This window comes from Chlorocebus sabaeus, chromosome 13, assembly GCF_047675955.1.
Source record: "Chlorocebus sabaeus isolate Y175 chromosome 13, mChlSab1.0.hap1, whole genome shotgun sequence".
NCBI lineage: Eukaryota > Metazoa > Chordata > Mammalia > Primates > Cercopithecidae > Chlorocebus > Chlorocebus sabaeus.
The window spans coordinates 9,162,064-9,189,663 of NC_132916.1; the positions used below are offsets into that span (position 1 = coordinate 9,162,064).

Genomic DNA, 27,600 nt, shown 5'->3' on the forward strand with positions numbered 1-27,600 from the left:
AAATAGAAATGCAAGAAGAGGAGGATATTCCTCTAACTACAGATAGCAAGACATTTCAAAAAGCATTTTTATCTCCCCATTGAATGAAAACTGTCCAATAAATTCCTCATAGCCTGAAGTCATCCTCATATTATAATGGATACATTTTTAAATAAATAAGATGCCTTCATGCCATAGGAAATTATTTTTCCAGATTATTTTATTTTCTATTTGCACTCATTGCTTTTGAGGACCTGTGATATTTGTGCCATGGATTTATTGCACCTGTCACTTGGCACTTTGCCTAAAACATGTGGCAAAGCTACTCTTCTCCTGTCTTGTCTCTTACCAGTCTGACTGAGCTACTTGTGAGTCTTGTATGATTTACTGGTACTCTAGTGTATTGCGGGTCTTGTAGAACTTACTGGTACTCTAGTGCTTTGCAGATGTTAAATGCTTGATAAAGAATTTGTTTCCTTTACAACCACCAGGAAACTATTTCTCAGAAAAAAATTCTACCTGTGGAATCCCACTATGTTGAAGGCTTTCAATAAGCACTAGCTCATGCGTGGCACATGGTGGGCTCTCCTGTCTGCTACGGCCGAGTCATTCTGATGTTCTCACCCCCACTGAACCATTGCTTGGCTCCCACCCTCTCTTCCTCTTCCATGTCTGTGGCTGGAAGCACAAAGTTCCAAGAGGGTAGCAGGAGCAGCCTGCCTAGAAAGCGTGGCCCCAGCCTGCTGGGGTATGCAAACAGTCCTTAAAGGATTGTTTTTGTCTGTATCCTATTTTGTCTGTGACTAACATTTTGGAAGAAAACAATCTTTGTGTTTAGACACTCGAACTTGCTGTGTCACGTGGTTCTCTTCCAAGTGGTTGACTGTTGCTGTGTGGTCTTTTACAAGCCCTTTGCTGGCACAGAGCCACATGTTGTTTTTGATTCGCCACTGCTTCTCTCCCCGAATGCCTAGTCTAGGCCCCTTGATATGGTAGGGAGCAAACATCTTCACTGATGATGATGATGATGATGACAAGAGAGAACCGTGGGTGCCTGCTGAGAGAGTCGTCAGTGAGCGCCATAACTTAAAGATGATGAATTTGTGAAAGTGTGAATTTGACTCTAGTCAATGGCAACACACTGGTACTTCTGAAACGGCTTTAAAAGACATTGTAAAACAATGTAATTCTTGGATGTACAGGAAGATTTAAGATACTCTCTGCTTTTGGAAACTCATTAAATAAATTTGATTTATTTAATTAATTTCAGTTCTGAAATTTTTTTATGATGATAGTATAAACTATGTCAGTGGTAACTTCCCTTTACTGGGGACATACCATGTGTGCGACCCAAGTGCGAGTTACTTCAAAACATCTCATCTACGGCTCTACAAGGAAGCTGAGCCTCAGAGAGGTGCACTGATTGGCCGTGTTTTCAAACAAGGGAGTTATTGGTGGGTGCCCAGCAGTGCCTTGGGTAGATGGTAGGTGTTGTCAGACCTTCAGATCTCAATTTTTCAGACCCTAAAGGCTCTGCTTTCATATTACGTTACAAGTTTCCCAAGGAAGAGTGGAACTTACTCTAGTACGCAGTAAAAAGATATGCCTTTTCAGGGTGAAATTCAATCAAATTGAAAATTGAAAAGGCTTCTGTTATTATGATACCACGGGTGACTAAGCACAATGAACGCTATGTGAGCTCATTGACACAGCTCCTCTCAGAGTGCACCAAAGCTTGTGAACTCCTTCAGTGAAAAACCTGAAAGCATTTCACAAACCCTTAAGCTGGAGACTCGGACCTGGCGCTATTGTCACAGAGTGGAAGCAGAGTGCCTTTGAAAGGGGTTGTCAACAAAGCTTTTATCAGCATTAGCAAATCACAGAGATGTGGGTCACTAGGTAACCACTGTCGCCCCAAGATTTTAGGTCTACTCCACTCACATTAACTGGATTCTTCAGCACGAGTTTATGTGCAGCATCTTCCTGAAGATCAAATTGGCATTTGCTAGGTGGGTGGGGAAGGAGGCAGGCAGAGTGAGAGTGCGGAGGATGGTTGGGTGAGAACACCAGGATGGAAAACATTAACAAAGCGTCCGTGGTTCAGGGCCAGCCTGGGAGGGGCAAGACAGGAGGTGGGAGGTTGGCAGAGTCATGTATAGGGTGCCTACCACTGGATAATCTGACTTCACGGGTCAAGTAGTGGAGGTTTTAAGCAGAAGGGCTGAATGTGGATGCGTGTTAATCGGTGACTGATGGAATGTGGAGCCTGGGTTGGGAGAGACTAGATAAGAGGGAGGGGTGATTGGGGCAGCAGCTGCCGGGGTGCAGGGGAGAGGCCTGCAGTGCAGCTTCTGAAATCACTCCTGACTGCCCCTAACCGCTGTCAGTACCTCCTCCCTTGCTTCTCAGTTGGACTCTGCCGGCTGAGAGCGTTGCCCTAAACTCCTGGATCCACATCACCCTGTTCACGTCTATCGGAGTCATTTTTCTGAAACGTCAGTCTGATAAGGTCCCATCTTTGAGCAAGCACCTTCAAGGAGTCTGTCCTGCTTCCTGAACAAAGCCCAGAAGCCATGAGCATCCCGAGCCTGCCTTCCCCACCTCTTCCATCGTCCCTTGATCCAGTCCATGCCCCGTGAAGACGCCATTCCTTGGCGCTGGTTGTCCTCAGTGCCCGGTGTGTTCCGGCTCTGTGTCTGCCTTCTGCACTCTTTTGCCTGCCCATAATGTCAGCTCCAGCTTACAGGATATCACTTATTGAAGATTTCCCGTAACTATAAATTACTCAGTTAAAGCTGTATGTCTTGCGAATGGTTCTCTTCATTGCCTGCCCAGCATTCTGGTTATCTGCATGCATGGTACACTCTCATCAGCTTCCTGCCTCAAGGACCTGCCTATCACCCACCTCTGCATCCCCACAGGGCCAAATGTAGCCCTGCACGATTGTGTCTGTTGAATAAATGAGTGAATGCATTAATTAACAATGAATGGTACTGCGGTTAAGAGCAAGTCCAGTTCTGGAGATGTCAAAACCCCTCTTCTAAGTGCCCTTTCTCTACTTCTCTGCAAAAGCTGACTTGTGGCCTTCTTGGCTAGTTGGAATTTAATCCTTTCACTAGCAAATATTCAAGCACTAAATGTTTACCCACTGCTATTAACTGAAGGTTTGTGTCACTCCAAAATGTATATAGTGAAATCCTAACCCTCCAGGTGATGGTATTAAGAGATAGGGCTTTTGGGAAGTGATTAGGTCATTAGGGTAGAGACCTCAGGAATGAGATTAGTGTTCTTAAATAAAAGGGACATCAGAGATCCCTCTCATCCCTTCTGCCATGTGAAGACACAGCAAGAAGACAGCACTCATCAGACACAGATTCCACCATCACCTTGATCTTGGCCTTGCAACCTCCAGACTTGGAGAAATAAATTTCTGTGGCTTATAAGCCATCCAGTCTATAGTATCCTGTTACAGCAGAATAAACAGACTAAGACATTCATATTTCCTCAAACCATATTAATTGAACAGCCAAATTATTACACTCTTTATTGGACTAAAATCATGAGTTTTTCTATAGAATAAGAAAAAGGAGCGCAATAAATCAATACTTAGAAGTATTTTATACTTCCATTTTCCAACACCACTCTGACATGATACATGACACCATCATGTTTGTCTGTTTAATTATCAGTTTGTTTTGGCTAATACTGATTTTGCAGCTGCCCGCAAAGCAAACACCCACAGGCCAAATAAAAAAGGAAGGATGAATTCTCAGAGACGTTTTAGAGCATCATAAACCCATGAAACACAATTTATTCCTAAGCGAAGTTTTTAATTGAAAAATCTCCAGCTTTGTATCATTCCTGAATGAAGGGCAAGGTAATGTAGCAGAAATACACCAAGAGTTATCCCAGTCATGCAGGCTCATCTCTGCACCAATGGGGTTCACACAAAAGATGTGGCCATTTGCTCCCTAAATTGGGGATCAAACATGTCAACAGCTAAAGACATGAAACACCACTCATTCTCCCCAAAGAGCAGCACGTCTTTTGGTGTGGGTTCCACCCATCTTTCTAGAACTCTCCACCAAAAATAAAGACCTTTAGTGGTCTTCTCAGTGTTCGTAACTGACTGTCTGGTGATGGGTTTTATGAAAGCATTTGATGATGCTCACTACACTCCTCTTGTTCTTTATAGTAAACACTGTTTTTAATCCATTTTAAGTAGCATGTAACGTCCAAGGCTGTACATCACATGGCACAGTGACGTGTGTACCATATTCCATGGTGTTCTCTTTCTGGTAAAGTAGGTAGAGTTCTTTCAGAAAATAATGTGTACTTTAGTTGCCCTTTGATTCAGAAAACTGAAACTTGACTGAATTATTTATCAAAAAAGTATAAACTTTACTAGATCACATAATGGTAGATCCTATTTCGTTATTGGTAAGATCGTTTTAGCATGACTGATAAGGCTGTCAAGGCCCTCTGTTTCCTAGGCTTTTCTCCGATGCTTTACCTCCTTCAGTGGAACACCTTGAGAAAATGCATATTGTGGTGTGTAGGAGATTGGTCAGGGTGGTGAGAAAAATTGTAGAAAGATGCAAACCTTCTTGGAAGGCCAGGGGTTTGCAAAGCTTCTAAAGAAAATTTGGCCGAAGGCAGCTGAGTTCTCCTAGGAGCTTAGGTTAGGTGATCAGGGGATGTAAAGAAACTGATCTAGATAAGTTAGTTTCCTTAGGCCTCGGAACCTGGCCTTTAATCATCTGCACACACGACTGCTCTGGGTGGCGGGGAGGGTGACCATGTTAATTATCCACAAGTGTGTTGACTCAAAGCCTTTGTCATTAAATTTGTGCTGAATAAATGCCCACAGCGCCAGCTTGTCAGGGCCATGGCTGCTGACTCTTTACAGCACCCTCCTTGGGGTCTGTAAGTGCCCGGCCCCCTAGCCCGTTCTTTCACTAGATATCTGTGTCTGAGTGCATTTGTTCACCCATCATTTGGCCAGGGTCTGTGAGTCTGACCCAACAGTGGTGGTAGCAGAGCCTAGGCTGGCAACGCTGTAAATATCAGTGGATGCAGCCAGAGTTTGGCTTTTCAGTTTTGCCAGCATCCTCCAGACATGCTCCATGTTCTTTCAGTTTGGCAACATGTGCCCTGGGACTCTGAGGTCAGCAAGCACCGAGTTGAAAGGAAAGAATATCAGTGTGTTGCCTTTATTTTTCTTAAATGGTTGAAGGAAGGACTGGTGCCCAATAAAGGGACTTGAAGCATCATCAGTCAGTGGCCCCTGTTCGTGTATACATGGGGGGTAGTTTTGTCTGCACTCAACCTGCCCCACACTGATGCTTTCCGGAACCATCCTTTCTTTGGTAAGTCTAGTAGAGAGTAAAAAGCCACAGGAAATCAGAATCCTAACAGCCGCACAGCCAGTAAGCTGGTTACGCCACAACAGGCCGGTTACCTCCTTTTATTCATGCATCAGACAGTAAGGAGTTGGAGCCTGCTCTGTGCTGACACTGTGTGCAGGGTAAGGAATACACAGTGAACCACACCAGGAATATACAGGATTGATCTTAACTTCTGAGGCATTCATTTAGCCTCTGCAGCCCAGTTTCCTCATCAGGAATAAGGAAATTAGATCAGGTGATGTACAGATGTAAACTGCTGCTTTTAATCAGCCTTTAATTTTACTTTATACTGTAATGAAACCTACTTCTTCTACTGGATGACTTTGGGTGGGGTCTTGTTAGTTGGTGGCCAGACCTTTGGCCTCCAACAGCTACTCCACAGGCCCTTTGTAAGGAAATTTTGTGACTAAGGGAGGGGTATTAATAAACCTAAGGAGGCCTGGTCTATGAATAGGCCTGAGCAGATGTGTTCTGGCCCCGGTGTGTGATGTTCCCTGCCCATGTCCAAGTGTTCTCATTGTTCAACTCCCGCCTATGAGTGAGAACATGAGTTGTTTGGTTTTCTGTCCTTGTGATAGTTTGCTGAGAATGATGGTTTCCAGCTTCATCCATGTCCCTGCAAAGGACAGGAACTCATCCTTTTTTATGGCTGCATAGTATTCCATGGTGTATATGTGCCACATTTTCTTAATCTAGTCTATCATTGATGGACATTTGGGTTGGTTCCAAGTCTTTGCTATTGTGAATAGTGCCGCAATAAACATACGTGTGCATGTGTCTTTATAGTAGCTTGAAAATCATCTACTTTAAAAAGGGCATAGGACTTTTCCTGGAGAAGGATATTTCTAAATAAGAAATCTTGAATGGCATAATGTATTCTAAGAAATGCCAGTGCAGACCAACTTGTTTATTTCAAATTTATTTCTATTGTCTTATTTTCCAAATATTTTGTGTTCACTATTAATAGAAGGCAAGACTTCTGTAGGAATTCAACTCATCATATCTTCCAGCTTTCTTCTCAAGCACTTTTTAGATTAAAAGTAATTCAGGAAAATGTTTTTAGTAGCAGCATCATTCCTTTACGGAAGACTTTTTAATAAATTATCAGACGAAAGTGTTTTAATAAAAATGATATTAGTAGAATGTGTGTGTCCATCTGCAACCTTGAGTTTCCTATGGGATGAAAATATATTTCTCAAGGTCTCAAAGTCAGAGGCATACAATTCCTATGGGAAAGAGAAGCAAATGTGTTTTTCTCCCAATGCTAACCTTGCATGATTGATCATAAGAGCTGTAGATTTATTCTAATTTTGCTTATAAGTTTTTTTTGTTGTTGCCTTTCTCTGAAGCATGAAACACTGCCAGAGGCAGGAACCCAGGCTTAATGGACCAAGAGCATGAGCTGAGAGAGCATCTCCCCAGTTTATATTCATTTGGCAATGAGAAAGTATTTTAATGTTAACACATTATGTTACAGTGTTGTGAAAACAAACATTTTGGCTTAAGTACAGTAGGATTCTTGCTTTAGTTATTCCAAAGATCATCTCAACTCTTCTGTCTTCAGGAAAGTTTTAAGACTCATTTTATAAATTGTAGTTTAGCCTTTTTATTAGAATTGGAAATAGCTGTTGGCGCCACTAATGAATTTTATGTGTTTCTGCTGGTGTCCCCAAAGTAAATTACTGTAACTAATGTAGCACTGTCTCTTTTTATAACTGTTAGCTGCTAAAAGCAAAAGAGAAATTTGTCTAAAGTAAAAATATAACAGTTTTATTTATTACAAGATGTCAAGAGGAAAGAGTATAATTTCTGCGGATTTGAGACCAGACTGAGGCCTTTCATAATGAGGCTTTTCATAGTAAGACTTCCTTCCTGTAATTCAAAGAAAAGTGAAAAATTAATGTGTTGCGTTTATTATCAAATATTAGATGACCCTTTAGTAGAAGTCAAAGCAACCATTAAATTAGCAGTTCAATATAAACATACGTATTTCTTATTTCTTTTAACCATAACCATGTGTTTACTGAATATTAAAGCACGGTGCAAGGAAAGGTGCTTTCTTACCATGTTTTCTGTTTTTCTTCTCTCTTCATTCTTTCCTTTTTACCCATTTTTGGCTGATCTGCAAAACCAGTGTTGTTTCATTAAATCATTAGGAAAATAATGGGTGGTTCCAGCCCAAACTTAGAGAATATATACAGGCACTAAGGTAGTTGTGACAAAACCAAAACCCACACGACTTTCAGATTAAAAAGCAGGGACATAATCTAATAATTTTATTCAAGAGCTCTGTTGACATTGCAAAAAAATAACGAATGTCTGATTTGGATATACTTTTCAAAAAAATCAGTTTTTAAAAAGCTGTCACTCCCTTACTGGTCTATATTGCTTACAGCTGGGGATAATATTTATATTATGTAAAGAGACATCCTGAATAGTGTGACATTGGAAGTGTATATACCCATATTTTTGTGTTTCTGGAGAATACTACAATAAAATCCTTTTTGTATCTGTTATTTATACATTCACTTACAATACTTATGTCTGTATATACATCTTTTTAAGGGAAAACATGGTTGAACAGAGGCAGAAAAACTAGGATATTATAGTAGGAAGCACACCAGAGAGCCAGAATAGGGAAAGTAATGGGAGTCCCAGCTTGGGGATATCTCAGACTTCTGTTGTTAAGGCAGGTGCCCTTAGTGGACTCACCCATAGGCTCTTCAGTGTTAACTACGGCTCTGTACATTATTGTATTTTTACAATTTTATACACATTTTTCTATTGTCTTTTCTTAGAAACAAGCTGGGTCTCATGCAATCTATTGTAAATAGCTATAGTACATGAAATAGACAGCCTAAGAAAAAGCTGAAAAGAAAAGAGACGTTGCCAACTCAGATATGCTTTTGCCAAGACAGGTGAGCAACGCAGATGAGCCATGAGAACAGATGATTTCTAAACTGCCTAGGTTTGATGTAGGTCTGATTCTTTTTAAGTTTGTCAGCACCAAGAAGTACATAGCATTCTGAGAATTAATGTTTTAAGCAGAATAATAAGTCACCTTGAAAATTCATTTCAGAAGGAACAAGAAAATTGTCAAGTTCCCCAATTTCTTTTGTTTCTCCAAAATTCTTTCTTGCTCTTCCTCTTCCTCATAAATCAACTTTCCCAGAAGCCTAAAGTTAGTACAATCCCAGGAGAGGGCAAGAGGTAGTGGAAGCTCTGGTCAGATAAGAGACGGAAGAGGAATAGAACCTCTCTTTCAGGCTCACACGGACTGTGGGGTGGAGGGAAGACCTGCGTCCATGACAAGAAGGCTTCATGGAGTGAGGGGGAGGATGAGAGGTGAGGACTTGTCGCTCTGCTTCCTGCTGGGGCCTGCAGCAGTGGCCAGGCAGGAGCACAGTGGCTTCTGGTAGAGATCGCCTGGGCACAGCTCCCAGATCCTCCGTTAGGGGCCTGGGGAGGGGCAAGGAGGTCGCTGGAAAGGGGCAGGCCTGGTGCTGGCTACTGAGCAAATGGAGCCTACCATTAGAGCCTACAGGGCAGACCTGCGTGCCCAGGAATTGAATGAGAATGGCAGTCAGATCTTCAGAGGCTACACTGCCCTAAGCAAAGAGAGAACTTTCCCTTTTCAAAGAAGTTAGCCAGAGCAGGTGATGACAGGGAGACCACTACTGCAGCAGCTGGTGAGGAGCAGAGGGCAGCCCCCGATCTCCAAACAGCTTGGGGACTCCTCCTCTCGTTCACCATGAGGACCCAGTCACCACCTTGGAAAGGAGGTGCGAGGAGATGGAGACCAGGGGCTAAGAGGTACCAACGCGCTCGTTACACCAGCAGACACTGAGAGAGCCGGCATACACGTGGTAAGGCATCCTCTCTGGGGAGAAAAGTAGAGGGTGGCTTAAGCGGAACGTGAGAATAGATATTGAGGAAATTAAGAAGTGACTTTTTTTTCTACAATGGAGTGTGATGTGTGAATTTGCCACTTGGTAACATACTAGGAGTGAGTGTGGGTGGTCAGTGTCCTAGCGCATCTCTCCTTCCTCCTTGACTCACATCCTTTCTCATATATGGGTGACCAGCAAGGTAACTAGATCAGGAGCTTTCAAGTTCTTTCCTATGAATCCAAATGTGTGACTGTAATGGTTAATTTTAGGTGTCGACTTGGCTGGATTAGGGACTAGCTGGAGAGCTGGTAGTGTTACTCTGGGTGTGTCTGTGAGGGTGTTTCCAGAGGGGGTTGGCGTGCGCGTCCACGTGAACTGATGGGGGAAGATCAGCGCTGCATGTGGACGGGCCCCATTCAGGCTGCTGGGGGCCCATATAGAGGAAAAACAGAAGAAAAGCAAATTAATTTCTCTTTCCTGGAGCTGGGACACACTCTCCTCCTCCTGCCCTTGGACATCAGGACCCCGGGACCCCCAGTCTTGGAACTCAGGGACTTTCATCAGCACCCAACCCCTGCCAGCCTCAGACTGGGAATTACACTATCAGCTTCTCTAGTTCCAAGGTTTTGGGATTTGGACTGAGCCACATGACCAGCATCCCAGGGTCTCCAGCTTGTCGATGGCCTGTCCTGGAACTTCTCAACCTCCATCATCACATGAGCCAATTCCTCTAAGAAATCTCCCTCATATATATATATCATTATCTAACTAAAGATCTATCCTATTGCTTCTGTCTCTCTGGAGAAGCCTGACTAAAAGAGTGGCACATGTTGGACAGCAAAACCCTGGCCCCTTTGAGCCTCTGCCCGGCACCCTCAGCCAGGCTGTCAGGGTCATTGATGGCAAGCATCGACAGAAGAAGGTAGAGACTCACGTGAGGACCTGAAGCACTGAACATAAAGGTGGACAGGAGGCACCTTGCCAGAATCCCACTGAATAGTCACCGGAATTATACAGCCTATCCTCCACCTCACTGCCTTCCATGGTGACCATTTCCTGGTTGAGAATCTTTGTTGAAATGAAAGAGATGTACTGATAAAGGTAAAAGATGAGGAACCTTTTCTGTAAACCAAAGACCTGTTGTCTCTGGCCCAGTGCTTGCTAAGAAGAGCTTGGAGGTTTTTTAACACAGATGAATCAAAACGAAAATTTTCCTTCCATGACTGTAGGCTGTTCAAATATCCATGCATTGAATCCATTATTTACTATCCTGACCAATAGTCTATGTAAATTCTAGAAGTTGGAGTCTTAAAGTTGAAAGGTAACCCTGTCCAGGAAATGTCAATGTAAAGTGGAGATTCAGATTCCTCTGATGTTCCTGTCTACACAGTGATAGGTGATGCTAGTAGTGGTTTATTCCATCTTATCCCTGAATTCTGTCCTCCTTCCATTCCATATGATACCTACATCCGACATAATTCCTATCAAACAAATCAATTCAGTGAGAGGAACTACCAAGGTTCAGGTCAAGAAACTTTACAGAATTTCTTAACGCCTTTCATTTTCCTGAGAATGGTGAGGAAGAAGGTGTCTTGGGACAATGGGCCATATAGTGTGGGAATCAAGGATCTAAAGCCAACAGGACCAATGGAAATATAATGTGTACTGACTGGGCACAGTGGCTCACACCTGTAATCCCAGCACTTTGGGAGGCCAAGGTGGGCAGATCATCTGAGGTCAGGAGTTCAAGACCAGCCTGGCCAATGTGGTGAAACCCTATCTCTACTAAAAATACAAAAAAAAAAAAAAAAAAAAATTCAGTGGGCATGGTGGTGTGTGCCTGTAGTCCCAGGTACCTCCGGAGGCTGAGGTAGGAGAATTGCTCAAACTCAGGAGGTGGAGGTTGCAGTAAGCCAAGATCGCGCCATTGCACTCTAGCCTGGGAGACAGAGCGAGACTCTGTCTCGAAAAAAAAAAGAAAAGAAAGAAAAAAGAAATATAATGTGTACCAATTCTGTAATTGGAAGCTTTCTAATAGCCACATTAAAGGTGAAGTTAATTTTAATAATTTATTTTACATAACCTAATATATCCAAAATATTATAATTTTAACATGCAATCGATGTAAAAATTATTGAGATCCTTTCTGATTACACACAGAGTCTTCAAAATCCAGTGTGTATTTCACAGTTCCCCCTCCACTCAGCACAGACACACCAATACAGCTGCTTGTGGCTCGCAGCTGCCGTTTTGGAGGGTACAGTTCTAGACTCTGCTATCTCAGAGACCCCAGTTCAAGTCAGGGGCTACTGCTGCTGTATACCAAGTGTGACTGGATAAATTGCTCTCTCGGCCTCAGTTTCCTCATTTAGGAAATGGTAATAGTAATATTTCAGGGTCACTGTGAGATTTAAAATAAAACTATCTATACAAAGAGCTTAAACTGATACCAAGTAAGAACACTGTAAATGTTCGTTATTGTTATATAGATACCATTATGATCAATTTTATCATATGAAAAATTTATAGTGTAACAAATATCGATACACCTATTTGGAAAAAAATGGAAAAACTGCTGTAACTACCATTACCTGAACATGGACAGTAAAACAGGAAAGTAAAGAGAGAAAAAAAAAAAAAAAAAAAACCAGCAGCTTAGCAAGTGACTTTCCCGATGGTGGCCTTAGCTACTCTGGGCATCCAGATTGCATCATTCTTTTTTTTTAAATGAAGACAGTTTTTGTAAAGGCTTGCTTTACAGGCTTGCCAAAAATTCTTGTGCTGGTGACCATATGTCTGTGAAACCATGCAATCTGTGTCCTTGCTACCTTATAGACCTTCAACCTTTTTGTGATTAACAAACTGACCTTTCAGACCTGGGGGATTCAGAACCACTTCAGGCTCTGCCAGGACTTTGTCTTCCAAGTGAAGAGCATCTGCTGCCCTCTGCTGAAAGCTGCTGCTGCTTTGGCTCATTCTTCTATCGCTTCTGCTTAACCAGAAGCACTTAAGAATGAAGATGAATGCGAAGTCATTTTCGAAGCTCCATGATGCCCTTTGTGGTTTCTTGACCTGGTGGCTAAAATCCTTCCTCCAGTGAAAAACGTTTTTAGTATCTTTAATTACACTTAGTGAAAGTAAGACACGAGCGCAGTTTTAATCTTCTAGATGGACTTTCGATTAAAATTAGATTTATGTATTTGCATAATAAAAGTAACGTTGTGAAAGAAAGCAGTTTTAGTGTGTGAGAGATAATTGCGTCTGTACGAGCTGTCTTGGGGCAGATCTTATGGAACTGCGCTCAGCATTAGACATTATACCACCGAAGCATTTTGCATTTTTATGTGGCAGTGCAATAGAATTTGAATTTTATGCACAATTAGTCTGATATTGATGTATTGTTTGTAGGTGAGTTTGGGCATAATACTGAGAATAAAGCTTTAGTGTAATTTTTTGGTATTTTTCTGGAAAAAGAAAAGAGAGAAAAGGAAAAGCTAGGGAAAAATTTGGGCAAGCAAAAAGAAAAATTTGGGACATACTCTTTTACCTTGAAAGATTGTCTGTTGCATTCAAAGATTTCTGTGGCTTTCCAGGCAAAACACAAAGTACTTCCCTTGTGCATTGCTTATTGAAGTTGTTCACATCCTGGGGCGACAAGGTCAGGAGAAGGAAAGGATTCTCAAACCAAATAATTTCTTTTCTCATAGCAGCAGTTGAAAAATGGGAGTTGTGCTTAGGGAATTAATGAGCATGGGATATAAAATAATGTTCCACACCAAACACTTGATATACGATAGGAAAAAAATATATGTTGCAACTTGCTAGAACATGTGTAGTAAAGCCAAAGTAACATTAATTTAGCAAATTATCATGAATACAGATTAGTTCTTATGTTCATAGATAATTCCAAGCTTCGGTTTGGAAGCAGAGAGATAAAGCACCCGTGTGGTGTCCCACACACTGGTTCTACCTGTGCATTTTGGTCAGATTTAGGTGAGCCTTAAGGATTTTACTTTCTCACAGTCTTTTTCCTTTGTTGTAATTCATTGATGAATACATTAAAGCATTTCCTAATAGACAAGGAATCTACCAATTTAACAGAAAGACCTAGGCCAGGCCATATATTCCGATTGGCAGTTCTGGCACTGGCTTCCTGGTGTAATCAGGTCGTCCCCATCCCATGCCATTTCGTATGTAAAACGTGTTTGTACCTTCAAATCCATTGTATAGTCTATTAGCTTATTAAAAACCCTCGTATGTTGGTTATGAGAAAAAATCTAGCTAAAAAGAAATAAGAAAAAATATAAAGACCACAGACCCATCTCACTAGAGTTTGTCATTATATTCCTTCTTGAAAACTCTGTGGTCATCACACAGTGTGCAAGTTCCTGGTCCCATACACAGTAATGTTGGTTTCACAGTAATTGATTCTCAGATCTCAATGAATCTATTTTAAAGGTATAGGGAAATGTAGATTGTTAATAACGGAGCAAGGACATTTTCTTCTCAGCATTTTCCTGATTTGCCAATGAAGTACTAAAAATATTTTAAGTACCAAAAGAAGCTTCTGCACACCAAAAGAAATTTATCGTCACAGTGAACAGGCAACCTACAGAATGGGAGAACATTTTTGCACTGTATCCATCTGACAAAGGGCTAATATCCAGAATCTACAAAGAACTCAAACAAATTTACAAGAAAAAAAAAAACATCAAAAAGTGGACGAAGGATATGAACAGACACTTCTCAAAAGAAGACATTTATGTGGCAAACAAACATATGAAAAAAAGCTCATCATCACTGGTCATTAGAGAAATGTAAATCAAAACTAAAATGAGATACCATCTCACTCCAGTTAGAATGGCGATCATTAAAAAGTCAGGAAACAGCCGGGCACGGCGGCTCATACCTGTAATCCCAGCACTTTGGGAGGCCGAGGCGGGTGGATCACGCGGTCAGGAGATGGAGACCATCCTGGTTAACACGGTGAAACCCCATCTCTAGTAAAAACACACAAAAAATTAGTGGGGCATGGTGGCAAGCGCCTGTAGTCCCAGCTACTCAGGAGGCTGAGACAGGAGAATGGCATGAACCCGGGAGGTGGAGCTTGCAATGAGCCGAGATTGCGCCACTGCACTCCAGCCTGGGCAATAGAGCCAGACTCCATCTCAAAAAAAAAAAAAAAAAGTAAGTCAGGAAACAACAGATGCTGGAGAGGATGTGGAGAAATAGGAACACTTTTACACTGATGGTGGGAGTGTAAATTAGTTGAACCATTGTGGAAGACAGTATGGCGATTCCTCAAGGATCTAGAGCCAGAAATACCATTTGACCCAGCAAATCCCATTACTGGGTATATGCCCAAATAATTATAAATCATTCTACTGTAGACACATGCACATGTATGTTTATTGTGACACTGTTCACAATAGCAAAGACTTGGAACCAACCCAAATGCCCATCAATGAAACACTGCGTAAAGAAAATGTGACACATATAAACCATGGAATACCATGCAGTCATGAAAAAGGATGAGTTCATGTTCTTTGCAGGGACATGGGTGAAGTTAGAAACCATCATTCTCAGCAAACTGACATAGGAACGAAAAACCAAACACCATATGTTCTCACTCATAAGTGGGAGTTGAACAGTGAGAACATATGGACACAGGGAGGGGAACATCACACACTGGGGCCTGTCAGGGGGTAAGGGGCTAGGGTAGGGATAGCATTAGGAGAAATACCTAATGCAGGTGATGGGTTGATGGGTGCAGCAAACCATCATGGCACATGTCTACCTATGTAACAAACCTGCACATTCTGCATATGTATCCCAGAACTTTAAAGTATAATTTTTTAAAACAAAGAACACATAGAAAAATGTGTGTGCACATCACTGGGAACATTTTATTTTTACACATTAATTTTCCCTTCGGCAGTCCTAATAGTGATTTAAAGTTTAAAAGGGATGGGATGAGTCCAGCCCCTCCCCTTCAGGGAGAGCAGGAGGCAAACCTGTTGCATTGTGTTGCTTTCCCAAATGGAATACCTTTTACTCTGAGCCGCAAAGGCTACCAAATAAAGAAGCACACAGAGCTGTGTGTTAGGAGGGAGTGAAAATGAACAGAGCAGGACAGGGAGTCCAGGCAAGTTGACAGGCCACACAAGAGATCAGCAGAGCATCAAAGTCAGTGCATCAGCAGCCAGGGGTGGTAGCTAGGAGGAGGGCTGGGGAGAGAGAGCCGCCAGAAGAGAGACCAGAGACCCTGAGGGAGTCCTGGTGAGAAGTGTGTGTTTCCATTAGGGCTATTGGAGGCCATAAGCAGCACAAACCCAAGTACAAATGCTTACCCGAAAGAGAGGATGATTTTCCTCATATAACAAAAAGGTCAGGGTATATGGTCCTTGCATGGATTCATGATATTGTGTGAAGGCAGCTCCTCTGCAGTTCTCTTCACCTTTGCTTCACATTTCATAGTCAGATCCACGTTGCAGCCACTGCAGCCATCAACTCCCCACTGCATGCATGAGGAGAGAAAGGCAAAAGCTTCCTTAGGAACTCACCGCAGATTCTGCCCTGTGGCATTGCCACGGTTGTATCACATGACCCCCTTTATGGAAACAGAGCAAGGCATGGGACTGGAGCAAGGGTCCTGGCAGCCCATGTTGCTGCCACACCCTTTGACTGGCTGGCCATTTGCTAGTGCTTATGGCTATTGTAACATAGTTGGATGCATTAGTAATTTAGTGGTCATTCAGGAATCCTGAAATTTCGTTTTTCTCTTCATCGACACTCTACTGTTTTCTCCTAGCTAAAATTTGGAGCTGAGTTTTACGGGAATAGCCATGAAATTATTGACATATTTATACCCTGAATATTTTTCTAGACCAGATATTTAAATCTCTCTGAAATAAAAATATTTTCAATCTCTCTAAATTCCACCAACTTTTTATTTGTCCTTTATTAATAATAGGTTTGGGGGTTATTTTTAAAGTGTGGATGAGGGGTGAAGGGAGGGTTGGGGGCAGAAGAAAGGCAGACTAGAAGCCCCAAAATATCACGAAAGGCATCTAGCTGTTTCAAGACATCTTTCTATATATGCTTATCATCTTTTTTAAAAAAAAATTTGTAGGTTGGTGCAAAAGAAATTACAGTTTTTGCTATTAAAAGTAATGGCAAAAATTGCAATAACTTTTGCATCAACCTAATATTTTTGCATCTTCATTCTTCGAAGGACCTATCAGACTTCAGCCTCTCATAGAAATATACAGATTCACTCAGTTCTTTCTCTGTCTCTCTCTGTCTCTCTCTCTCTGTCTTCCTTTCCCAGAAAACTAAAAATAAGAAACTGCTGTTGTTGCCAGTGGGGTTGGGAGGAGGAAATGCTGGGAGGTCAGCTCCGGTATCCACCTCCAAATAGACACAGTGGCTGCCTGCAGCTGACATTTCAAGACTGATTAAGGGTGGGGGAAGGGAGAGTGATATTAAGAGAAGATTTTGTTTGAATTTCTGCAAATGTCATTTGATTTCTGCCACCTGTCAAAATTTCATGTATTAGTGGCACCAAATAGATTTGTTTTTATAAAACTAGACATTCCCACTGTAGTGTCTATACATCTATGTGAAACAATATCAACTATTTAAATGTCTGTATTAAATAACTGATAAGAAGTCTTAGACATCTACTATACCAGAAATATTGAGAAATGCAATCTCAGCATAGTCTAGATTTCCGTCTTCTGGTACACTTCTAAGTAGACATTACCATAGCCTTCTGATGGCATACATTTGCACATATGATTACGCATACAAGACATGCTAAAAGATATTTTAAAGCGTTTCCTAGGTTTGTTTAAATTATGTGTTTGTCTCAAATCTGTTTCTCTTTGTTGTTGTTGAGTTGCTTAATAGAGCCCTCTTTGGTCCTCAGTGAATTGGTTTAAAATAATGTCTCCATCACTAAAAATATTTATTGTGGTAGGCAGAATTGTAAAGAGGGTCCTCCAAGATTCTGTCCTCTAGTTATGCAATTGAACACGAATGCAGCTATAGCTATAAGATCACAGACCTCAAATAGGGAGACTTTGCTGGATCATCCAGGTGGGCCCAAACTCACCCCCGGAGACCTTAAAAGCAACCAGAGAGATGTGGCTGAAGAGAAAGGTGGAGGCATGCATAGAGATGGAGGGGAAGCGGGAGAAGCTTTTGAGGGGCTATGAAGCAAGCAGGGAGTACAGGTGCCTCCAGGTAGACAGCAAGGAAAAGGGACCTCAATCCTACACCCCCACAGAACTGAAATTTGCTACAACTTGAATGAGCTTGAAAGCAGATTCTTCTCCAGAGCCCCACAGAGCAGTGTGGACTTTGATCTGGGCCTTTGGGATTCTGGGCAGAGGAGAAGCTGAGCTACCCTGTGCCCAGACTTCTGAGCCACAGAAACTGTGAGATAACAAGTGGATATTGTTCTAAGCTGGTTTTGTAGTGATTTATTATAATGGTAGTAGAAAATGAACACGGATATATCTCAGAGATATTGCAGATTCAGTTCCAGCCCACTACAATAAAGCAAATATCACAATAAAGCAAATCCGTATCTTTTGACTGGGGGAGGGTCTTGCCTTCATGTTGACAGCTGCTGACCGATCAGGGTTGCGGCTGCTGAAGGTTGATGTGGCCGTGGCAATTTCTAAGACAACAGTGACGTTTGCCACATCACTGGACTCTTTTTTCATGACAGATTTCTCTGTAGCATGTGATGCTGTTTGATAGCATTTTACTCACAGTAGATCAACTTTCAAAATTAGAGTCGACCCTCTCAAATTCTCTCGAAACCACTGCTTGATCAACTAAGTTTATGTAATTTTCAAAATCCTTTATTGTCATTTCAACAATGTTCACAGTGTCTTCACCAGAAGTAGATTCCAGCTTAAAAAAAAAAAAATTCGTGGCCGAGCGTGGTGGCTCACGCCTGTAATCCCAGCACTTTGGGAGATCGAAGCAGGTGGATCGCAAGGTCAGGAGATCAATACCATCCTGGCTAACATGGTGAAACCCTGTCTCTACTAAAAATACAAAAAATTAGCCAGGCGTGGTGGCAGGCACCTGTAGTCCCAGCTACTTGGGAGGCTGAGGCAGGAGAATGACGTGAACCCGGGAACGGAGCTTGCAGTGAGCCAACATCACGCCACTGCGCTGCAGCCTGGGCGACAGAAAGAGACTCTGTCTCAGAAAAAAAAAAAAAAAAATTCTTTGCTTATCCATAAGAAGCAACTCCTGATCAGTTCAAGTTTTATCATGAGATTGCTACAATTCAGTCATATCTTCAGGCTCCACTTCTCATTCCAGTTCTCTTGTGGTTTCCAACACATCTGAGTTATTTCCTGCACTGAAGTCGTGAAGCCCTCAGAGTCATCCATGAGGAATGAAATTGACTTCCTCCAAATTCCTGTTATGTTGATATTTTGACCTTCTACAAATCATGAATGTTCTTAATGGCATCTAGAATGATGAATCCTTTCCAGAAGGTTTTCAATGTACTTTGCCCAGATCCATCAGAGGACTATCTATGGCAGCTATTTCCTTATGAAATGTATTTCTTAATAAGACTCAAAAGTTGAAATTATCCCTTGATCTGTTGTGTTAGCAGGCATGAAAACATTAATCTCCTTGTACATCTCCATCAGAGCTCTTGGGTAACCTGGTGCATTGTCAATGAGCAGCAATATTTTGAAAGGAATCTTTCTTTCTGAGCAGTAGGTCTCAACAGTGGGCTTAAAATATTCATTAAAACATGCGCATGTGTAAACAGATGTGCTCTCATCCTGGCTTTGCCATTCCATTTATAGAGCACAGAGATTTCACATAATTCTTTTTTTTTCTTTTTCTTTTTCTTTTTTTTTTTTTTTAAGATGGAGTCTCGCTCTGTCGCCCAGGCTGGAGTGCAGTGGCACAATCTCTGTTCACTGCAACCTCTGCCTCCCAGGTTCAAGCAATTCTCCTGTGTCAGCCTCCCAAGTAGCTGGGACTACAGGTGCACACCACCACGCCTGGCTAATTTTTTGCATTTTTAGTAGAGATGGGGTTTCACCATGTTGGCCAGGCTGGTCTTGAACTCCTGACCTCAAATGATCCACCCGCTTTGGTCTCCCAAAGTGCTGGAATTACAGGTGTGAGCCACCATGCCTGGCTGATTTCACATAATTCTTAAGGGCCCTAACATTTTTGGAATGGTAAATGAGCATTGGCTTCTACTTAAAGTCACCAGCTATACTAGCTCCTAAGGAGAATCAGCCTGTCATTTGAAGCTTTGAAGCCAGTCATTGACTTCACCATGACATCTTCTTCCAATAGAAGGCTCTTTCATCTACACTGAAAACCTGTGGTTTAGTGTAGCCACCTTCATCGATGATCTTAGCTAGATCTTCTGGATGACTTGCTGCAGTTTCTACATCAGCACTTGCTGCTTCACCTTGCACTTTATGTGATGGAGATGGCTTCTTTCCTTAAGCTTCATCAACCAACCTCTGATAGTTTCAAATTTTTGTTATGCAGCTTCCTCACCTCTCTCAGCCTTCACAGAATTGAAGAAAGGGCCTTGCTCTGGATTAGGCTTTGGCTTAATGGAGTGTTGTGATTGGTTTAATCTTCTATCCAGAACACTCAAACTTTCTCCATATCAGCAGTAAGGCTGTTTGCTTGCTTATCGTTTGTGTGTTCACAGGAGTAGCGCTTTAAATGTCCTTCAGTAACTCCTGGTTTGCATTCACAGTTCACAGCTTGGCTAGCTGTTTGGTGCAGGAGACCTAGCTCTTGACATGCCTTTCTCACCGAGCTTCATCATTTCTAGTTTTTGATTTAAAGTAAAAGTTGTGTGACTCTTCCTTTCACTTGAACACTTGGAGGCCATTGTAGGATTATTAATTGACCTAATTTAAATTGTTATGACAAGGGACTAAGGAGGCCTGAGGAGAAGGGGCGAGACAGAGGAATGTCTGATTAGTGGAGCAGTCAGAACACACACAACACTTATCAGTTCAGTCCACCTTCTTATATGGGCACATTTCATGGTGCTCCCAAACAATCACAATGGTAACATCAAAGATCACTGATAACAGGTCACCATAACAAATATGATAACAAAAACGTTTGAAATATTGTGAGAATTACCAAAAATTGACAGAGACCAAAAGTGAGCACACACTGTTGGGAAAATGACATCAACAGACTTCCTCGATGCAGGTTTGCCATAAACCTTCAATGCATAAACACTGCAGTGTCTGTAAAATGCAGTGAAGTGATGCACCAGAAGAAGAGATGTGCCTGTGCCGTAAGAGAGAAGTAAGTGGTAGATGCACAGATTTTGGGTGAAGCTCAAACTCGTCCCGCACATATGCACATAGGCCCTCATTATTTCCACGCCTGGTGGTTCCATTGATCATCTTTCCATCACATCTTTTTTAACGGTCCTAATTAATAGATTTTATGTACTCAATTATTCATTGGGATTAACTGAGTTGTAAAACCAGACAAAAACCACAGTAGCCCCTGTATTTGATTGGCTTTAGACATGAGAACAAGGCTTCAAGCTCCTGTTTCAGGTCATCGATAGTTTTCTGCTGCAAATCAGATCCTATCCCTGCCCCCAAAATGCTGCAGTAACTGCCCTTTATAATTAGAGTAAAATTCAAACAAATTTATCTGTGAGTGCCTCTTTATCCTCTTTATCCTCTCTACCTCTTCAGTGACACCTTGTGACCGCCCCGCTCGTATCACAACCTCTGGCCATGTGGATGATCCTTCTTTCCAACACAAGCACCTTGGTTCTGCTGTGGACACCCCGGCCAAGCCCAGGCCCCTCCTGGCATCCTCTCTCCTGGGCGCTGTGCACAGCTGATAGCCTCCCCCAGACCTTCCTCCACACCCTCCCTGGACCCATCGCCTCCCTGGTTTATTTGCTCCTCCTGTTCTACTTGTTACAGCACCCAATATCAAGCAACACGACATCCTGGGTTGTTTGAGATGTTTCTCTTCTTCACTGTTATATCCCTGGTACTCCATGCAGTGCCTGGTACATAGAGGTTCTTAAATTTGTGTGTGTGTGTGTGTGTGTATTATTAATATACATATATATTTTCTTAATTGTGTATTAATATATATTTATTGAATAAATTTGTAAATGAGTGAGTCAATCAACCAACAAAATACCTGATCTGCTTCTGTTTTGCCTATAATTTTTAGAGGTGGTGCTGAAGGACCTTAGAAAAGATAACTCCCTATGGGTGGCGTTTAGAAGCAGCCCACGGACATCTCAGCTCCCAGCTTTGCCCCCTGAGTCAGAACCCACTTTCCCACCACAGGCCAGCTCCCGTGCGACTCTGGACAAGTTGCCCTCTTTGTGACATAGGGACAGTGTTAGTGATGACTCCTCAGTGCTGTTGGGGTGAGTTGATGAAATAATTCAGTTTGAGTTCCTAGCATAGTGCTTGGCACATAGTAGAATTTATTAGTATCTTTTTACATTGCCTCATTCAATTTTTTTTTTTTTTTTTTTTTTTGCTTATTTTGTGAATCAAATAACCTTAAAAATACATCAATGACTTTTTGTAAACTATGGGGAACAGTCTCATAGCTAATTATTCAAGACAATTCGATTCCTTCGAAGCTGTTGGAAAAGCATTCTCACTGAGGACCAAAAGCATGTGGTGGACCAGCAGGCTCTTGGTGACTGGAGAACTCTAACCGTAGTGCAGCCCCCAAGTACTGCGACTCCCCAAGCTGAGTCCAGCACAGACCTTGCCCTGAAGCTCCATGCCCAAAACCTGCCTGTTAGTAGATCTTCACTTTCAGTGTTTTCTTAGGGTTTTTTGTTTTGGTTTTGGTGGAATAGGGAAAAACAGATTCTTAAAGGAAATTTCATGTATTATCATCTCAGGTCCAGCTCAATTTTGCCAACCATCCACCCGAAGACCCCTCTCCTAGAAGCTTTTCTGTTATTTACTTTCAATATTTCATCAAAGAAATACTCACATTTGTCATTTAGTGTTAAATATCTTTAAACTACTCACTTTCCTTATTCCTGTAGAATCATTTTTCACTCTTTTCCAGTTTCACCAAATAGTTATTAAGATGCCATTGAACTAAAAACCAGTGTCATTTTCTTCATCATCAAGAAAAAATAAAAAAAAAACACTGTTAATGAACTCTGAAAGACTTTGCATCACTTCAAATTTCTCAGACTTGTATTTAATACTTATCAATAGTGCTCTTAGAGTAGAAATATATGAGATACTTTTTCATTATTTATCCCCCTTATACATGTATAAAAAATTAAAAGTAAATTAGATTAAGATTTTTTAACACATTTGAAATGCAATCTCCTAGCTAGCTCACTTGCAGTATCAGAATTATGGTTGTTCCATAATTGGACATATGGACCTATGTCCCATTATTCAGAAACTATGGTTTCCAAATAGCACGCTCTCAACAAGCAAGAGTGCTGAAGATGCTGCCCTTAGTTAAGGAGTGAGCAGCTACTGTCTTTCGAATTTCCTTCTAAGCTCCTGACAGCCACTCTGTATGTTTGATGGGAATGTGCAGGCAATGACAGCTGTGACAACATTGCCACCTGGATGACAACCTAAGCTGCAGCCTAATTTTAGCAATAATAATAAAAAAAATCAGTGAAAGAGCCCAAGATGAATCTTAAGATAAAAAATTCTAGGCTGAGTACAGTGGCTCATGCCTGTAATCCTAGCACTTTGGGAGGTCGAGGCGGGTGGATCACTTGAGGTCTGGAATTCGAGACCAGCCTGGCCCACATGGTGAAACCCCATCTCTACTAAAAATTAAAACAAAAAAAAAAGAGCCAGGCATGGTGGCATACACCTGTAATCCCAGCTATGCTGGAGGCTGAGGCAGGAGAAGCACTTGAACCCGGGAGGCAGAGATTGCAGTGAGCCAAGATCACACCACTTCACTCCAGCCTGGGTGACAGAGAGAGACTCTGTCTCAAAAAAAAAAAAAAAAAAAAATTACATATTGTATGACTATCCTGCTATTTCTTCTTACTTTAATTTTAACTACTATCTGCTAAATTCTAGCTATTAGAAAGATGAATGAAAGTTTAATGCTGTACACAGCATGTGCCTGCAAACACACACACACACACCCCCCACACACACACCTCCTCTATAAAAGCATTATTCAGACTAGGTATTATAATTCCCTTTCTTATACAGCTATTTTGTTTTTCTTGGATTTAGTGATTGACTTGGTTTTTTCATTTGCTTGTTCACTTGGTTTTCTGTAAAGTCGTCATTAATTCAGCCCCAAACTTTCTAATAGAATTATAAATCTCTTAGTATAATCAGGAAAAATCTCATATCATTTTCTCCCCCATTTTTCCCATTGGAGACGTGCATTCCAAGGCCCCTCTCCTCCTGAGGCTGTCGGGACCCTCCCGCACAGCGGAGGGCACTGTCCACGTTGTCCCAAATCCCGAGTTTATTCTGCACTGATTTTTCTCTCTATTGTCCCCCAACACTAGCTCAGTAGTTTGGGAATAGGGAAACCTAGGTAAGACACTATTTTCTTTCAGAATATTGAAGGCATTCTGTTCATGCTTTCAGGGCTGGTGGCTGAAGTCCAAGGCCATCCTGATTATTGTTCCTGTCCTCCCCCAGCCCATCATCCCTTTGCTCACTGTGACAGCCGTCCTTGGCTCGGGCCTTCCTCATTCATTGTTCTGGGCCTACTTACACAGTGGCTCCTTGAAGCCAGAAACCTATGACCTTCTGTACTGGGAAACGTCTTTGTGTTTAATTATTTGATATTTTTCTCTACTTTATTTTCTCTCTCTGGGATTCCTACTTCTTGGATATGAAACCTCTTAGGTCAATTCTTTGTTTTTCTTTCTTTACATCTCCCATCTCCTGTTTCCCATTCCACTACCTCTTTGCTCTTCTTTCAAAGAGATTTTTCCAACCTTGTTTTCCAAACTGACTACATTTTTTAAATTGTCTGCCATCATCATTTTAAGACCCCTTCTTTTTCTCCAAATATTTTTTCTTTATACCATTATCTTATCTCGTCAAAGAAATCAGTTTTAGTGGAGTGTTTGTTGTGTTTGATTTTTTTAAGTTTTCTACTCTTCCCTAAATTGTTTTCTATGTTTCCTTTTCAGTTTCTTGGGGTCTCTTACCTTTGGTACTGAGGACTTTCCCCAGATGTCTTATCTTCCTTTGCTTTTCATTCATAATTTTTTTAAAAGCATTTTTTAAAACCTGATTTGAAATCATGTGCAAGGTCAGGCTTGTTAAATTCTAGGTTTCACCTGAGTACCAGTAGTAGAGCAGTGAACAGGATGTGAGGATGGGGCACACCTGCACCCAAACACTGGACTATTTCCAGGGTGGTGGGACTCCACAGTTGCAGAGAGAAAGTCTGCAATAATGTCCTGCCCAGGGGTGGGGAGATAGGGTTTTATTAAATCTGGATGTCATCAGTCTGGAAGAGAGGCAGAAGAAAGGCGTTGAGCTATCACCAATCAACATGCAGTCATCCATGTAATTCCCTGATTTCCATAGAGCCCCTCATCTCCCCCCGTGCTGTGCCAGGTGGCCTGAGCCCATATCCACTCTGTAGAGCTACTCTGGAAAAAGAACATTTTGTCTTCAGCCTGGGGAAGCAGGGACAGTTGCCAGCTTCATAGGCTGGGGGGTGGGATGCTGTCATCTTACTGCTCACTGTATGAGATTTTCAAGTACCTATTCTCATTTGGGCCCTTTCTTTCCTCTAAATTTGCCCGGGACCTGGATCCTCCAGTCCTGGGCCTTCCTGTGGTGCTGCACCTAAATGGCCTTGATTATGACTGACTTTCCTTCCTGCAGACAGTGAGGCTTTAGCTTTCTCTGCTCTGCTAAATACAGTAGGTTCCACTCTTCCATCTGTGTTCTACAATTTGATTAACATCTCTCATCTGATTTTTTCTTCTCTCAAACTCTTTGTCCTTATAGATTTATTCCCTTCTGCACCAATATCATTTTAGTCAGGCTTTAGGAAGTAGGAGATTTAAACACATTTGTTCAGTCTGCCACATGGAACTGGAACACTTGCTTTTCTTTTTTCAGTTACTCTCACCACCATCCCTACTGGTCAAAATTGGAAACCCTGAAGTCATCCCAGACTCCTTCTTTTACCACATCTAGGTAGTCACCAACTCTTCTCAATGCTACCTACTAGCTAGCTCTGAAATGCGTCTCCCAGCTCCTTTCCTCCTGCTGTGTGTCTAGTGCACGTTCACATCACACTTAACTGGAGAGTTGAGCGGCTTCCACATTGGCCTCCCAGTATCAGCCTGTTCTTCACACCGACTCTGCCATTGTGACTCTAAAACAGGAACTGATGTCATTTTTCCTAAAATGTTTTTATGGCTCCCTCAGACCTTTGGCATACAAAACAAAGTCCCTGTCCATGAAAAGAAAACACTTCATTACGTACAAAACCTTCTGCATTTCCTCGAACCCCCATCTCTACCTCCCAGGACTACCACCACCACAAGTCCCCAAAGAGCTTGTGGTTGGTTCCTGAGGAGACTCTTGGCTCCAGGTCTTTGCACACGTGTCCATATCTCGCTGTAGAGCCCCTATTTTCTCCTCTGACTGATACCATAGGATGCTTTTCTCTATATACCACTCATCAGAGGGTGGTAATTTCTTCTTGGCATTGTTCCCTAGAGAGGGTAGTCCGGCCGGGCATGGTGGTTCACACCTGTAATCCCAGCACTTGGGGAGGCCAAGGCAGGCAGACTACTTGAGGCCAGGGGTTTGAGACCAGCCTGGCCAACATGGGGAAACCCCGTCTCTACTAAGTACAAAAATTACCTGGGCATGGTGGCATGTGCCTATAATCCCAGCTATGTGGGAGGCTGAGGCAGGAGAATCACTTGAACCAGGGAGGCGGAGCTTGTAGTGAGCAGCGATTGTGCCACTGAACTCCGTCTTGGGTGACAGAGCAAGACTCTGTCAAAAAAACAAAAAACAAAAAAACAAAAAACAAGAGAGAAAGGGTAGCCCCTTTCTGCTATTTACAATGGTGTCAAAACATCTGTATGACATGGCCACCACTAAAAATAGAATAGGTTGCTGTTACCTATGGCCATGCTGCACTGAGCATTTGAAATATCAAAATACATATGTGTGAATGTATATGTGTGTGCACACATACATTCTATATGTACATGTAATATATATGCACATATACACATACAGGTACATACCTGCATATATGTTTTCTCACAAAAGAATGTGAACTGTTATATTTTAATGCATTTTTCTTCAAAATTGTAATGCTGTAATATGAAATTCCCAGCTTTGAAAGGGGTGGACGGTACACTGATCCGTTGAAAAACTACATCACAGAAATAGTGTGAGAATGCAGAAATATTAGATTTTGAGGAACTCAAGTATGTTTCTCTAAAATGTAGTATAAAATAGAATATGAATTTAAATCTGTATTTTATTCTAATTTATGTTACTTTTTAATCAAAGAGAAAAAAGCTAATCTAAGATTTTCAGCAGCAAGTAAATCCCTTTATGGTGTCTCTTAAGAATATGTCAGATTTGTCTCTTTTTGGAGGACAGAATCTCACTTGTCACCCAGGCTACAATACAGTCGCATCATTTCAGCTTGCTGCAACCTCCACCTCCCAGGCTCAAGTGATTCTCTTGCCTCAGCCTCCTGAGTAGCTGGAATTACAGGTATGCGCCAACTTGCCCGGCTCATTTTTGTATTTTTTGATAGAGACAGGGTTTCACCATGTTGGCAAGGCTGGTCTCGAACTTCTGGCCTCAAGTGATCCCCCCAACCTTGGCCTCCCAAAGTGTTGGGATTAAGGCATGAACCATCATGCTTGCCAGTGTGTCAGATTTCTAACCTAAACACTCTGCATTCAGAGACTCATTCTCATCTCTATAAAGTAGGACCAAATCTGTGGCCTGAAGTTGAGCAACTGTACTGCAAGTTCTTCCTCCAGCTGAATAAACTCCATTTGACTTCGATTCTGGCCACCTGTTCTGCCCTAAAGGCCTGGGGAGTTGTTAGCAGAGTAAACTGGAGGCTAAGTTTGTCTTCTGCATCCCCATCCATATCACCATGGTGGAGCCTGTTTCTGTTGTGTAAAGAATGCCATCCTCCTGGAGGCAGCTTCATGACTCCTACTTTGAAAACCTGCTCTAGCTGAAAGGCTCAAAGTTACACCTTTAACTAAATGGTCTGGATTGTCTCTGTGTTTTGAAGGGGCTTTTTTTAATTTACAAGAACTTGTT

The 27,600-nt window shown here is 42.0% G+C and overlaps 1 protein-coding gene and 1 long non-coding RNA gene across 6 annotated transcripts in view; one reads left to right on the top strand and one right to left on the bottom strand.

Moving 5' to 3' along the window:
* PRKN (parkin RBR E3 ubiquitin protein ligase) overlaps positions 1-27,600 on the top strand; it is a 1,397,785-nt gene that overhangs the window by 1,109,550 nt on the left and 260,635 nt on the right. The window lies entirely within an intron of this gene.
* LOC140713136 (uncharacterized) lies at positions 7,138-15,870 on the bottom strand. The gene is made up of 4 exons (XR_012094992.1): positions 15,628-15,870; positions 12,145-14,277; positions 7,452-7,509; positions 7,138-7,259 (listed from the first exon to the last, which is right to left on the bottom strand). It is a non-coding gene; the product is annotated as an uncharacterized lncRNA (long non-coding RNA).